General features: G+C 51.9%; 1 protein-coding gene across 49 annotated transcripts in view; it reads left to right on the top strand.

Moving 5' to 3' along the window:
- The window catches only part of EPB41 (erythrocyte membrane protein band 4.1), a 94,013-nt gene that overhangs the window by 4,557 nt on the left and 73,646 nt on the right, over positions 1-15,810 (top strand). For 29 of the 49 annotated variants that reach the window (XM_075774183.1, XM_075774207.1, XM_075774182.1 and 26 more), the window contains exon 1: positions 4,825-4,983. The exons of 9 other annotated variants lie outside the window; for them this stretch is intronic. The gene's annotated coding sequence lies outside the window, so the exon portion shown is untranslated. Of the gene's footprint in view, positions 1-2,651; positions 2,872-4,680; positions 4,984-5,003; positions 5,362-14,542; positions 14,763-15,810 lie in introns of those variants that run through there. 11 more of the 49 variants (XM_075774184.1, XM_075774179.1, XM_075774164.1 and 8 more) reach the window with 8 other exon arrangements.

Raw genomic sequence — 15,810 nt, 5'->3', positions numbered from 1 at the left:
GTCTGTTTTTTTGTTTTGAGACCGCAATGGGGGAAAATGTACTTTGCAGAGTGAAAAGAAAAGGGCGTTTGTGGCGTTTAATCCACGCCTGCTTCTTAGATGAAACTATTTTTGCAGCTCACAAGAGGTTTTGAGCAGCTGCTCACAGCTTTATAGGGCTGCAGAGGACTCTTCGTCTATCCAATTAGCATGGTTTGTCTCCAGTCCCCTCCTGATGCCTCCCGAGAAAATCCTGAAATATCAGCCATGCGGGCGCGGGGTGCTCTGGGCCGTGCGCACACAGGCACCAGCTGGGCTCCCAGCCCAGGGACAGAAACACCGGGTCAGGATGGCTTTGTGTTGTCCAAGCTTGGCGTGGGTCCGACCCTGCCGCTCTGGGAAGGCTCTGAAGCCGCCTCTTGCTGGTGGATTTTGGGAGGAGAGGCCGGAAGGGAGTGTGGGTCGTCTTACTTTGCCGTGTCTCGTAGGCTGGAGGTGTCTGCTGCTGCTTCCTGCAGCTTGCTGGTTTGAAGGCAGCTGGGAAAACGCAGCTGGGAGGACGTGAGGCTGTTGGGAAGCACCCCGGCCCCACACCGGCCTGCGGCGTGTCGCCTGGCCCCTGGGAAGTGTTTTGGGGTGTAGGACCTGCGCTTCCTCCTCCATTTGCTCATCCCAAAGCCTTTTGCCAACACAACTAAAGCCATCGACGCCCTGTGCACCATTCAATTAAATGAACAAATCCTGTTAAAATCTTCTCCGCTCCTGTTCGTAAATAGGTGACTAAGAATCCTGCCTTTTCCCGCCGTTCCTGGGAAAGCTACGTTTCGGTAGCAAGGAATGAGGTTAAGTTCTTGCTGGTCTGCTTAATATGAGGCAAGTTTTGGCACCCCAGTAAGCAGCAAAAGAGGAGGAGGAACCCTGGCCTGATGGCATAAATACATCCTCTTATTCGAGGCGGCTTCTAGCTCCTTCACGTAGGTAATTACATCTGGCCACAGTTGACCTGAGCTGGATTTGAGCAAAGGGGTGTGAAGCTCGGGAGTGACCGAGCTCCGACCGCAGCAATGTTAAAGCCATCTTGTAGGTGTTGCAAACAAGCCAGCATGTTGCAGTGATGAGGTGGGAGATGTGGGGAAGCTCTGAGCTTGCTTACAGCCCGGAGAATCCAGTGTTGGTGCTGAGCTCTGCTTGGCGTGGGTGGGAGCTGGGGTGGACCGACGTCTTGAAGCATCATCGTAGCCAGGGCGTTAATGCAGCTGATGCATTACAGCATTTATCCTGCTGTACGTGACCTCCGTGAGTTGATCCCTGCTTGGTTGCTGTCCCTTGATTGCAGCGATGGTTTTAGCTGCTTGTCGGACAGCACCGGCCTTTAAGGGCTTGTATTTCTGTCTCCGCTCTCCAATAGCCCTTGGAGATGGGGTAAGCTGCTTGTGGGCACCTCAGAACTTGAGGGGAGCTCCTTCTCTGCGTTGAGGGTCTGTATCCAACAGGCACAGCACCGAGTTGCCTCCCTGCATCTGCGTGAACTCGAATGCTGAGCACGGGAGCAATGGAGGTCAGGTGCTGGCCCGGCCCGGAGCCACGTTGGGCTGTAACGTGACTTTCTCCGTCTGCGTCGATGTTGTGCTGGGGGCGCCCGCATCTGACGTGGAGGTGAACCTCTCCCGTATGGTGGGGATCAGCCTTGGCCAATCTGCGGCTGTGAGCAGCCTCGCCGCGGGCTGGCAGATGGGGTCAGCCCTGCTTGGGGATTTCCTCGGATGCGAAGTGGAAGCTTTTTAATAGCAAACGCGGTCGGCTGTATCATCACATAGCTTGAAACCTGTCCTTTAAAAATACTGTCAGCTGGGATGTGACTGAGTGAGAGAAGTCCACTTGTCTCAGAACGTTTTTTCCCTGGTTTGGAGTAAAAATGAAACATGGTTTAAACCTATCGCTGGTGATGCTAACGTGCTCGTGGGTTTGGGGTGCAGTTCCTCCCTGGGAGGCAGCCTGGAGAAAGCCCTGCTGTTCTCAGGAAGGTCACTTGGCCCCATGTGACAGTCAGATCCTTCCTGGTGTGCTGTGCTGTGTCAGATCCTGCGCCTCAGCCAGGTGCCAAGACTTCAGTCTTCTAGGAAAGGCGGCAGGCGCTGGTGTGGGTTTCCCTCACTACCCGCTGCCAGCCCGCGGGTGCCTGGTGCCTCGCGAGCGGCAGTCGGAGGTGTCAGGGCAGCATCCGGAGTTGCAGATGGCTCGTGTTGGGGTTGCAGCGCTGTTTAATCCATCTGAGCTGCTTTTCAGTGGGAAAACACAAGATACCTGAGCTCAGAATTGATCCACGCTGCCGGCCGGGCTTTTTCCTGGCGGTGCTGTTTTTTCCCAACTGCTGTAGCAGGAGGCAAACGTGGTTACAGCAGCTGCCTGGCTCTGGCAGTTTGTGTCTTGCCTCCCCTACAAACTGCCTTCAAACTTTTCGGCTTTCTGGCCCCCTGTTCTGTTTGATATGAGGCTGTTATCAGAGCTCAGCAAACCGCGATGATCACATCCGAGCACTGTACCTCAAACCACCTGGCAGCGTTGGGCTGGATGAAGAAGCTCATTTGCATGGGGCGGTTAATTCTCTGTATGTTTTAATCTCTACGACCATCTGTGTTCTTGCCTAGGCTGGGGAGACGGGAGCTCTTGGGATTTATTCCAGGAGGTGAACATGGAGGGGACTGTTTATTCTGTGTCTGCTGAAAACTGCCCTGGGTCAAAGCAGGACAGCCTCATTAGCTCTGGGAACAGTTGTTCCTGCATCTTCAGGCAAGGAAGCCTTGATGTGTCAGCTCTATCCTGGAGGCACATCCCAAAAAGCTGCAGGGAAAAGGCAGGGGCAAAAGGCACTTATTGAAAATGGAGACCTCTGTGAATACTTTCCAGCATACAAACCCAAACACAAAAGGTCTGCGATGGGCTCAGCTGGCACCTTGGAGGGCTGTGAGGTCCCTCTGCATTGGTTTGGGGTGAGGTAGTGTGCTAAAGCATCTCCTGGCCACCCTAAAAGCCCTGCCCCGGGTTGTAGCAGCCTCCGAGGAGCGAGTCTGCCCCACCCGCAGCTACTGCAGTCTCTGCCCTGGTGAATGCCACGGCTGGAGCTCAAATCTGAGCTTCGGAAGCTGCTGATGATTACAGGGGTGCTCACATACAGCACCAAAGTCAGGGGACCAGTACCTATAGAAAGCTTTTTTGCAAGCAGTGCTTGAAGTCTGCCTTGTTTTGGGCTCTCGCTTTTGCAAGCTGAGGCTCGGCAGCTCATCGTAGAGCCCCAACCAGGATCTCGCTGACCACAGGCTCTGCACGTGGCACGGGCAGAGGCGGCGCTTGCTGCAGGCTCTGTCGAGGAACGCCTGTCCCATGGGGCAGCACGGCCCTGCCGAGGCTGCTGCTGACATCCGAACCCAGAGGGAATGATCCCTGCCCTGTAATTAAGCTCTCTTCTGCTCCTGTTCACCGGACTAATGAGTAGTCTCGTGGATGTGCTCCTTGCAGCTGCTCTGGATTCTCTGTGTGGCTCAGAAGCTTTCCAAGAGAGCCACCTGCAAAGGGCAACCCCAAATCTCCATCCCTGTCTCATTGGCGTGAAGCTCGTGGGCTGGGAACCTTTGAGTGTAAAGGTTTATCCCTGACTGCACCTTGCATGCTGTAAATTTGTCTGCCAATGTACACCTCGCTCTTAAGAGAGGAAAACCCTTCCTGCCATTCATGCTGGCAGAGCCAGGCGAGATGGAGATGTTCCCCCACCCTTTGGTTGAAGGACCAAGGCTGCCTCTTGAGGGTTCTCTTTCATCTGCTTGCCAGACTCTTGACATCAGCAGATAATAATGCTTAAAACCAAACAGTGCTCCAGCTAAATCCTCTCCCGGTTCAGCACTTCAGGATTTCAGTCTCGATGGAGGCTGTCAGCATCGCGATGCATCCCAAAGGGTGGGTGCGGGCTTGTGCCTGTCTCTCTGGTGCGGCAGGATGGCTGTAGAGGAGGTGCATAGTCCTGTGCACGGTGCAGTGTGGCACCGTGCTAGGCGTCCCCCGCGTGCTGTGTGCATTGGTCTGTGCTCTCGTGTCGAGCACGTCCCTGGACCCTCGGTGGGGCGATGGCACGGGCTGAGGATCTGGCTGGATTTCGGCTCCACTCAGACCCCGGCGTGCGCCCGCTGGAGCACGCGGCCGGCCTTGCCGCAGCCGAGAGCACCGTTGCTCTCTTGAATCTCTTCATTTAGTTAATGATCCTTTTGTTGAGAAGGATTAGGGTTTAGAGGCCTCTGGCAGAGTGTTAATTAAATTAAGTCTATGGGTGTTTTGTTGAGTTTTTAAAGCCCACTAGAGGGCTCAGTTGGAGCCCAGCGGAGTTGGGGCCGGAGGCGCTGGGCTGTGTCCGTCCCCTGCAGAAGTTTGCATGAGAAGTTATGTAAGGCCGGAGGAGCCAGACAGACCAAGTGCGTGGGGCCAGTCTGCAGCCTCTGCACCACGCTCGCTGCTTCTCCGGCCCGGCTCTACCCTGCCTGACCCGTGCCGTGCCACCCCAGGCACTGGCTGGGCCTCCGGAGACCGCACTCGCTGGTGGCCAGCAGGCATGGGACGCCTGCGTCACCGCTTGCTGTGTTATCAGTGTTAAGTAAAGTCAGGCTAATGTGGGGTTTTTTTTTTTGGTTTTGGTTTTTTTTTTTTCCCTTCCTCACTTGGTGTTTACATTTCTAAGAAGTGGCTCAACGTGAACGTCTGGTTCCACCTTCAGTTCTGGGAAGAGTCAGACACCGAAGTTCGCTTACGTGAACTCTGTTGCAGCGCTCGTGTAAAATACAAGTGTGAGCACTAGGCTTTGTGGGTTAAGGGATTTTTCTGGCGGGTGCATGGGGGTTTTTCATGTTTAGCTGGAACTACTTATTAACCAATGTCTCTTCTCCTTTCTTTTCTATACACTGCCCCGTGATGGATTTTGGTGCTCCGCCTGCGTGGTTTGCCCGGCTGTCTCATCTCTGGGTAAGTACCTGCTTTGTTAGATCAGTGAGAGGAGATAGCCGAAACCAATCGCTTGGACTTAAATAATGAACTGACCTGTTTATTCTGTCTTATACTCTGGAGCATTGATCGTTATCAAACAGCGGGGTTTGTCTTCTCTGTGTGTGTGAAGATTTTGGATGTTGAAAAGGACTTCATACAGCAATTTCCAGGCCAAGTTTTTAACATGAAAAAGCCCCCAGCAGTAGTTTTTCTCGCGAGCCTGGACTGTGGAGCGCTGACTCAGCAATAAAAGCACACTAAGTGCCAGCAAGTGAGCAAATGGAAGAGAAAATGGTTTTGGTAGTGGAAAGCAATACTCCCTGTTTCTCCCCAGATTCCTCCTGACGGCTGTTGATGGTAAATCAGTGCTGTGGTTGTGTAAGGGACTCTCTGAAGGCCAGAGCGTGGCGCTGGGCTGGCTTCCCTTTCACAAACCTGCAGATGTGCGGGGCTTCGCAGGGCACGGAGAGGAGCCTGAGGCCCTTCTGGTGGGAGAGGAGGGGAAATGCGTGTTGAACTTGGAGAAGTGTGGCAGGGGCTGATGTTTCCAGCTTGCGTTCACAGAGATCCTGCTTTGCACGGGGGGGAGATCGTCCTGGTGGGGTGGTTTCTCTTGGCTTCCCAGCAGAGGTTTGGTGGCTGCCCCCGAGCCTGGGAGGTGCTGTTGGTGTATTAAAGCTGCTCAAAATAAGGTGTGTGTGCCCAGGGTGGAGGAAGGGAAGGGGTCTCTGCTTGGTAAAGCTGGTTCTCTGGATGCAGTGCTGCCTTTGCATTAAGGTTGCTATCACTGGAAACTTCAGAAGTTTTTAATTTTCTTTTTTTTTTTAATTTAAAGTATCCTCCTGCTAAGCATTTCCCTTTCCTGTCCATCTCCACCCCCTCCTCAGTAATATCCTCTCCTCTCCCACTAATGGAAAGGACTGAGCATACTCAGAGCAGCTCCACTCCGTGTCCGAGCGTTCAATGTACTGCCAGTCACTGATGAAAGACTTGAAGGGAAAGCAGAGGAAGGTGCTGGGGGCAGATTGCTTTATTCTTAAACTCAGCATTATTATACGATGCCTTGCAGGGGAGGGCAGGAGGGATGAATCAAATCGAAGCATAAACCTGTTGTTCTTACACAGAAGCACTATATTTGGAAGCTGAGCAGCTGTCTCCTGTTCTGAATGAGCTGTTCTTTGCTACCAAGTCTCTAAAAGAAGAATCATTAACTAGAGAACCTGCCTTGATCAGAGGTGCTGAGCTCCCATCCCCACCACACACCCAGCAGTCATTTGAATGCAGAATAAACCTCCTCCACACAGAAGGAGAAGCAAGAAACACAGGCTGGCAGCGTGCTGGCCGGGAGGTCGTATTTGGAGCGAGATGCAAGTGCTCACTCGCATGACAGTAGGAGTGGGTTAGCAAGAGGTGTACCTCTACCAGCACAGCTGTGCCAGGGTGTCCTGGACTGGGAGAGTGGCAGCAGTGCCTTCCTTCTTGGTGCTTGAGCAGACCCTCAGGACACAATTGCCCATCTGGTTATTGCTGTGTGACAAATTTCTGGTCAAGAGTGAATTTCTTCCGTGGAGAAAGCTTGTAACCTGAACAACCCCCGTTTTGTTCTCCCCAGAGCAGTCTCGCTGCGACTTTTGTCTGTGTGAGCAGTCTGTTGTCTTTCATGTACTGCACAGAGAGCAGAGAATTGCATTTCAGTGGTCCTGCTTCTTAAAGGCTTTTGGGGTTTTGCCCTGATATGAGATGAAATTTGCTGCTTGCTGAATACTTGGTATTAATTTTGGTCAGCAAACAAGAAAGCTAAGTGGTACCTTGTTAGCGATGGCAAAGATAAAGGTGGTGTGGTACAGTTTCACTGGATCAGGGACAGCCCTGACCTTCACTCAGCAGAGAAATCAGCAGGCTCAAGTTGCCTTTCCATCTTTAAACCTGGCTTATCTCTTAGGTAAACATAAAATGCATAGGAGCTGTAGTAAGTGAATCTCCTCTCCTGGACTGATAAGCGTGTTGGGCATCGGTCCTAAAAGTTAACCCACCAGTAGCTTCCGTGAAGGGATGTGCTATGAGAAGCTGGAGGGCAGAAACCGTGAAGGAAAATGCTGAAGATGCAAGCGCAGCAAGAGGAGCCCGTGACGTTTGAGGTTGTGCTCTTGACCTTCAAGCTAAGATTCACATATGTTGCCATTATTTGAAGCCTGTCAAGAAATCTGAAGTGAGGTCGTGCATGCTGGGTGAAAAAATGTTCAGAGCTGTGAAATGTGGGGAAGGAGGTGGTAAGCGGCAGCGTGTCCGTTAATGGGGTGCTGCTGGGCTGGGTCTGTCCGTATGTTGGCATTGGTGATGCCGGGAGCCATGTGTTGTGAGCTTAAAGCTTACCTGTACGTGAAATTGTTTCTCCCTATCCCTTAATTCATGGGTCACCTGGAGGAGGGGTTTGCTTCGTGAAGCTGTTGAACAGCAGTTGTGTTGTGAACTCGGGTCTCACCTTAATTTGTATTCACATGTAGCTCAGAGAGGAAAAACAAACAAGATCTTCTGCTTTTCCATGAGATTTTCTGCTTTAAAGCTCTCCTGGAAATGCGGTGGCAGGGTATCTCTTTTACTTGTCCCAGCCCTTCAGAAGAGACCATCAGAATCCAATGCAGTGTCAAGTTCTAGGGCTGGCTTAGCTCAGTGGTTTCACTTTGTCGCTTTGTAAGGCAGTGAAATAGTTCTCATTGTGGTGTTTAAAATAGCAGCGCTGCCTTCTGAATTACCATCTAATTAAATGAAAGCAAAAACTCAAAAGCAAGTGAGCTTTCTGCATCTCTTGTTGCATAAGAAAAGCTGTTTTAGTTGACCTAAAAACCAACATTGAAAAACAGCCTAAACAGAGATGCTTTCCTCCTAGCTCTGTGGGCAGTTTGTAGCAGTTGCTACTGTTCTTGGAGAGCCATTCATGCAGTGGCAGCTGCAAGCCCTCTTCAAAACAGTTACTCCTTTGAGACTTGCTTCCCTTTTGCTTGATGGTTGGAGGAACCCTGCTGTGGAGACAAATAATTAGAAATAAAAGATGGCAGCTTAATGATTATTAGCTTCTTTCTGATGCAGTCTGCAGTGAAAGCTGAACGCAGGGGTGAGATCTGGCTAGTGTGCATCTCAAAGCTGTTGCTGCATCTCTTGCTCGAAAGATTTGCCGTGTACACCATGTTAACTTGCAGCCTCTGTGGACCTGCGGAACATACTCAACTAAGAGTTATATTATTTATTTTGGTAACAAACCTTTTTCAGAGAGGACGACTTGTAGCAATTAACTGTGACAATGGCAACAGTTCAGATGAAGCTTGCTTCCTGCCCTCTCCTCCTAGTCTCTCCATCCGTACCCACAGTTTCCCTCTTCAACTCCTGATTTCCCTCCTCCTCCCCTCCTCCAGTACTTCAGTTCTGCCTATAAATCTGAACTGCTCTGGGCTTTCTTTATGGAACAAGCATGGAGAGGTAGGACCTTAAGTAAAGCCTCAAAATGCTTTATTTTGTAAAGCTCCAGAAAAACCGGCAGCAACGTGATGCTATCCTCTGGGATTTTGTCCTATTGATATTAATCTCTTTGAAGCTGGTATCCATGACTGCTACTTTCGAAGGTTAATATACTGCATTTCAACCAAGCTGAGAAGTCTTTTTTTTAAATTTTATTTGTGATATGGAAATGTGCACCAGTTAATCATTGCGCACCTGCAGAAGTGCCTCTCTCAGCAGACTTGGGCTGTGCTGTATTAGGTTGTGGGATCATCTGTGGAAAGGACTCGGGGTGATGAGTCTGATCCAGTTAGTAGCTTAAGACAAACCCTGCAAGGTCCAAGGAGACAGCAGGTAGGGAAACAGCACTGAACAACGTGGTGCGGAGCTTCAGCTCTTACTGGTGAAAGAAAGAAGGTAGACCGTGCTCCATTTAGAAGTTGTGTTTGGCTTGGGTGAATTTGCTGCCTGGCCTTTGGGTTACAAGTGACCATAGGGCTCTCTGCCAAGTACGTAGCTCCAAATTACTGCTAGGTACACATCAGGCCTAAATAAACCCTGATCTCAAAACTTTCCTTCCCTCAACCAAAGAGCTCTGAGTATTTTGAGGCGAAGGGATGCTCTTTGCCCAACCTGCAGTATGGGGTCAAATCTGCGCTTGAGCATCCCCTTGTGAAAGCTTTCACAAAACTGGTGCCTTTCTGAGGAGAAGCTGCAGTTCAAACAACATGTACCTGGAGTTATTTAAACAGACCTGAGCCTCTCCTCGCTGCAGTTTGACTCCTCATCCGTGCCAGGAGTAAATCAGCCGCTGACATCCTTTGTTTGTGGTATGGCTCTTCTGCCTCCCTGCCTTAGCGCTGGTCCCTAGGTGGCACTAACTGTTATTTTTGGGTTTATTTCAACAAAGGCTGCATAGCTGAGCTTGTCCCCTGCTGAAGCGACAGCTGCGTCTCTGGCCAAGCTGGCCGTTCATGTTTGGTTTAGGAGGCTGGTGCAAGGGCTTGAACTTCCTCCTGCTGCCCAAACATAAGAGGTTTCCAGCAGGGTCTCCTGGAATTTATTAACGAGGGGCAGGGAGTCGAGCGCTCTCTCACTCGAGAGCGTGCTCCTCTATTTTTAGTTGTGTCTTCATTAAGACTGCTAGGGAATGAAAAACTGGTAAATGCTTGAAGTAAGGGAGACCTCGTGACCTGATGGAGGTCAGCGTGCCGTTGGGCCGGCTGTGTCTCTTGCAATGGCTCTTTCCTTGGTTCAGTCCGTTTCTTGGGCTGTTTCTGGAGCTCAGGCTCATGCCACGCTGATTCTGCACCACTTGTATTCACAGCATCGCCTGTCATCTATTCTCCAGGGTTTTTAAGAGCTTTCTAGATCCTTTAAGTGCAGCCACTTGTATGTTTAATACTTCCTACCCATACTTAAGGGGAAAAGTATTTCTCTCTCAATGTAGAAACATTCACCATATGAAAACTCGATCCTGCAATCTGAAGCTGACCTCCTCTAATCTTTAAATGGTGCATCTTGGCAGAAATGTGATTTACGCACCGTCTTTAAGCCCTGGAACAAAGCTGGCTTTCCAGGGAGCTGTTCTTCCCTACACTGGCGTGCAGCCTGGAGAGAGCTGATGCTCCTCTTCATCTGTTTTCTTCCTCTTTCTTCTTGGAGCTAGTCTGCTGTGCTGCAAGATACCAGACTCAAGTGAACATCGTCTTCACGTAAACAGATGAAATCCACAATGGGAGCTTTTTGTTATTTTGAATTAATAATCTGAAATAACCAGATTCTGGGTGGGATGGGAATTCCTAGCTGTACAGGCCGAGTTGTGCAGCTGTCCCCTCTGCTTTCCCCATCTCCCCAAAAGGCATCCACGTAAGCCAGCCCAGTACCACAAAGATGTAGTGGCTCGAAAAGTGGATTTTTCTACCCACAAGAAAGAACGTGTGGGTTTAGTTTGGCAACAACGGCCTTCAAAGGGCACAACTCCTGCTGTTAAAACAACCAACAAAGGAAAACTCTCCAGTAGGGAACCACAGAGAAAAGGATAGGAGAAGCAGCTTGGGTTTAGCAAAACTTGAGGCTAACTGCCAGGATGCCAAGTGGGATTACAATAGCAAAATCACTTGGTCTCTTTAACTATGGAGGGTGCTGCTTGGCCCTTTATTAACTGGGTGAACGACGAATTGATTGTTAGTTTTGGATGTCCGGCTACGATGGGCTGGACTGGATTTAATCTTTGGTTAAATGCTTGATACAGAGCCAGGTGAGTGTACATGTTCTAGGTTGCCTTCGCTGTGCACACACGTGTTGTATAGCAAAGCGGTGCAGCGTGTTCTAGTCCTTCATGAAAATTTCTTGAGTTTGCAATTCAGCCTCGGGCAGGCTTTTTCTGGCAGTGAATTCTGCCGTGGCTGCCACTCCGTGTGTTTAAATCGAGGGGCGCGCGCTGGAGAAACACAGCGTTAGCTGAAGCACTTCTTCCTTCTGGGTAAATCATTTACCTGAAATCTCTTTGTTCTAGATCAACATCTTACAGGAAAACGAAGCTTGTGAAGTTGAAGGGAGATTTCCTTTACACCTCACCTTGGCTTTCTGCTCTCAGCCAAAGCAGCACTGCTGATGGTGACAGTAAATCTCAGAAGAGGAGCCAAGGGCAGAGGGCCAGTAGCTGGCAAAACTGAGCCACCTGCTCTCCTCCCACCTTGTTTGCTCTTGTGAAATGGCTGCTGCTGCTCTGGAGACTCTCACTTGCTAGTAAAATCTGTGAACGTGGCACGTAAACTGAAAATGCCTATTGTGTGTGTACAAACGTATCCAAACTACAGACACAACCAGCTTATTTAGAGCAGTAGTGGATAAATGATTCAGTTGACCAGCTTAATTTGTTTTCCTAGAAATTGGCATAACCCTGAGTCTTTCTCTTCACCTTACATCCTGCTTGCTTTGGGGGAGGGAGCACTGATACCAGTGTGAAGCATGATTCCTTTGTTTAGATTGGGAATTCCTCACGTAAAGAAGCTCCTCGGGGTGAGGAGAGCTCTGTGCAGTTTATTATTTGTGCCAGTAATGCTCTAGGCACAGCGTTCACCGGCACTGGTGTAAATTGGGAGCCCTGTTTTACAACAAATCCAGCAGCTCGTCCTGTAGGGCCCTGCAGAGCACTGGATCACCTTACAAAGGATTTTTTTTTTTTTTTTTTGTTGTGAAGAACTTACTTGAGCTGGATTGAATCTACTCTCAAGATGCTATTAAGAGGCTAGAGCGTGTACTTCTGAGCCGCTTGCTAGCTGCATGCACTTTTAACAGGCAGAGGGTGAGGTTTGGCATCGTTCTCTGTTGTGACCCAGTGGATTTGCCCTCACCAGGTCCGTTGGGATCCGAGCATTCACCAAGCGGCCTTTCAGCTTGCAAGGAACAGCCTCTGCCTCAGAGACCACAAACACATGCCTAAAATGAATGTAATTCCTCTCCTTATTCCTATATCCAGCAGCTGAATACCAAGAAATCCTGATTTATTGAAATAATTCTCAATTTCTAATTTATTCCTATAAAGGGACTTAAACCCAGCTATAACTGGGAGAGTTCTTTAAATATTTGCAATCCGGGTTTGGCACAGGGAAAACTGTTCTTATAGTGAAGAATTTAAGAAATTTCCATTACTTCCTATGGGATTTCAGAGGTCAGTTTGGGGCTGTGTAGGAAGAAAAAGGTTAGAAGCTAAACCAGTGATTTACAGCAGAAGTGTGGTGTTGATGGTGGTATTTCCATATATAGAAGAGTGGGGTTTTTTCCTGGTTGGTTTTTTTTTTTTCCCCTGCTCCCTACAAAAGGATTGCTTTGGCCTAAGTTCAACTCCCCCGGCCCTAGAAGAACATTTTCAAGGCACTTGCCACGTGCCTGTCTTCATGTTTGATAACTGTTGCTCTTAAATTTCTTCCATTTGAAACTCTCGGCCATTTGGGGTCTGAAGAGGTAAGAGCGTCCTTTGCCCTCGTGCACACCATGTACGGCAGCTTGCACTACTGCTCCCTGCGGATAAATGCTTCACCTGGGAAATAATGGTTCAAAATATGGGAGTGCTGCTTTCTGTACTCACTTGCTGGCAGATGGAGTTGGGGATCATCTGGTGATCTGAGCATGGTGGATGACATGCTGCGTGGTGTTAAATCACTGTTTTGATGCGAAGGTTTCGTTGCCCTGGTCTCTTCTCCGCGTAATCTGCAGTCTGCTGTCGGTCAGTGTGTGTGCATGTTACGATGAAGCGGTGTGGTTCTGTTTGCTTGTTTTTCTTAATTGCAAGAAGCTGTTGCCAACCCATCGCATCCAAAAATTGTGGCTTCTTTGCTCGGTGGTTTTCTCCTTAAAGCCCTTTTGGACAAGCGTTTCTCTTCTGACACAGTCTGTTTTCAGCCCATCCGTGGGTGAACGTTAGCAAAGGCAGCGGTTATTGTGGTGGGTCAGCACCAGACATCTGAGCCTCCTCCATTCACAGCCTGGGCTATTAAAATGTGTTAATTTAATGCTGTGGAGAGTGAAGTCAGAGCTTCAGGGCATGTTTCAGGGGAGCAGGGACTTACAGCTGCCAGACCTTTCCCAGCCTGTGTCTTTGAATCAAATGTGCTCATCTGGCTCCAACCAGATAGTCCAGATTTAAGGCAAAAACACCTCTCTTCCCTCCTATTAAGGAGCTTTTTGCAAGCGGTCTCAACACCGGGACAAGGGAGGAGCTGTCCTGTTCTGCGTCTTTTGGTAGAGCTGAGTGTCATAGACATACAGAGGAGAAGGGTAAATATCTGTAAGCAGCATGTTAATTCTTCTAAAAAATTGGGTTTCTTTGGCTCCCATTTAGCACAAGCATCCTTACTGTGTGAGTGGTCCTCGTGAGGTCGGTGCTAGTGAGGGCTTCAACATGAGGATGAAGCCGTCCCAACCAGGGCATGCATCAGCCCGGGGTATTATCTGCTGATGAAGAGGCAGGATGGTTGCTCTTAACACAAGAGTAATGTGCTTGATAGCTTAATTCTCTTTGGGAGGCAAAGAGAGATGTCGGTGCCATGTGTCTTTTGGGGGTGTGTAAATATCTGAGCAGGATTTGGTCCCCCCAAGCTGGTCAGGCTGGCATGCTGGAGCCCCATAAAAGCGCTGACGAGAAGCTGGGCAGCGTTTTGCTGTGGTGCGCTTAGCTGGTGGACAAAAATAACTTATAATTTGGCTGTAGGTGAGGAAAAGCCACTCCATGCTGTGACGTGAACAGCTCCTGAGCGGCGGGCAGGCCGGTCTCCTCTGCGGGGTTGTGCTGCTGCTCCTGTTTTTGCAGGTTCACCAGCGTGGCTGCGGGGTTTTCTTGATGACCGAGCGCTCGCCATCTCCTTTGGCACTTTATCGGCTCGGCTAGTACCTGTTCGGTTCTTAGTGGCCTTATGTTTAAAAAAAAAAAAAAAAGGAAAAAAAAGACAACCCCAACACCGTCCTCCCCTCTGACCTGGGCCCCAACTTTCTCTGGGAGACAGGGAACTGTATTTACAAATCTAGGTCACGGAGGGAGGAGAGAGCAGCCCGCCGCTGCTCGGCGTTACCGGCAGGCAGGGCCTCTCCTGCTCCTTTCGTACCGGTTCCGGGCGGCGCCGAACGGATCTGACACCCCCCAGCCCCCCCCCCCCCCCCAATCGGTTTAGCGCCGGGCTGGCGGGGAGGGCTGGCTGTAATCCCGTCATTTCAGCCTCCCCCTCCCGGGGCGCGGGGTGTTGTTCTGCCGGGCTGAGGGAGGCGGCCGAGGCGGGGCGGGGCTGAGGCGGGGCAGGGCCGCGGTCCCTCAGGGCCGCCCGCGGTCGCCGAGGGAGAGAAACGGGAGGGGGGGGGGGTGTGAAGAGCGATGAGGGGGCGCGCGCTCCCGCTCCCCCCACCCTCCCCGCCAGCCGCCGTTTCCCTTTCGCCAATAGGGAGGCGGTGCTCCTGCCCCGCCCCCTGCTCTCGGCCAATGGGAACTTACTACAGTGTTGTGGGTGGGGCGGGTGCGGGGGGCAGAGCCGCGGGGCGGGCGGCGGCAGCCGGGAGGAGCGGAGCGGAACGGAGCGGAGCCGGGCGGGCTGGGCGCGGAGCGACGCGACCCCGAGGTGCCGCACGACCCCCGAGGAGCCGCACCGGGGTGGGGGGGGTGGGGGTGCGTGTGTGTGTGGGGGTGTGTGTGCGTGTGTGTCTCTGCGCGGCCCGGCGTGAGGGTGGCGGGCGCCGCGCGCGGGGGCGGCCGCGCGCGCGCTCTCGGCGGGCGGGTAAGTGCGCGCGGGAGCGTGTGCGTACGGTGAGTGTGCACCGTGTGTGTGCACCGTGTGTGTGCACCGTGTGTGTGCACCGTGTGTGTGCACCGTGTGTGTGTGTGCACCGTGTGTGTGTGCACCCTGTGTGTGTGTGCACCCTGTGTGTGCACCGTGTGTGTGTGTGTGCACCGTGTGTGTGTGTGCACCGTGTGTGTGTGTGTGTGCACGCTGTGTGTGTGTGTGCACGCTGTGTGTGTGTGTGCACCCTGTGTGTGTGTGTGTGTGCACGCTGTGTGTGTGTGCACGCTGTGCGCACGGCGTTATCTGTGCGCACACGGGTTTTGCACGATGTGGCGGTGTGTGCGCGTGCAGGGCGTATCGGTGCGGGCGGGGGGCGGGTGGGTGGGTGTAAGTGTGCAAACGGCGTATCGGTGCGTGCCCGCGGTCTCTGTGCTGTCCGGGCATGTATATATGTGCGCGTGTTTTTGTACACGGTGTGACTCTCTGTGTACAGCGTGTGCCTGCACGGCGTATCCGTGCGTGCACACCGTGTGTGTGTTCATGCGTGCGTGGTCCGTGTGCAAGGTATATCCGTGCCTGCACGATGAGCGTGCGTGCATGGTCTGCGTGCACGTAAAGGATGTGTGTGCACGGGGTTTGAGCGTGCACGGTGATCTGCACACGCACCGTGTGTGTGTGTGTGCGTGTGGTGTATCTGGGGTGCAGTCTGCGTGTCCGCTGCGCTCTCTGCATGTGTGCACGGTGCATGTGCGTGTGCAGCCTGTGTGTGTGCACGGCATAACCGTGCGCGCACGGCGCGGTGTGCGAGCGCTCCGTGGGGGTGCGTGTGTCATGGAGAACCACAAGCCGACAGGCCGAGGCTCAGCCAGAGACGGGTTCTGCAGGAGGCCAGAAACAGGGTGGGGGGATAGCGGGACGGGGGCACACCACACAGGGGAGCCGGCACCCAGTGTGTGTCCCCCCCCTTGCTGGAGCGGTGGGTGCCCAGGGCTGCCGGCGGCCGAGCCGGGGTCCCCAGCTCAGCGCGGAGTCCATTGTGCAG

This window comes from Balearica regulorum, chromosome 22, assembly GCF_011004875.1.
Source record: "Balearica regulorum gibbericeps isolate bBalReg1 chromosome 22, bBalReg1.pri, whole genome shotgun sequence".
Classification (NCBI taxonomy): Eukaryota; Metazoa; Chordata; class Aves; order Gruiformes; family Gruidae; genus Balearica; species Balearica regulorum.
Note: the sequence above shows the minus strand (reverse complement) of the source record. Positions and strands in the feature narration are given on the sequence as shown.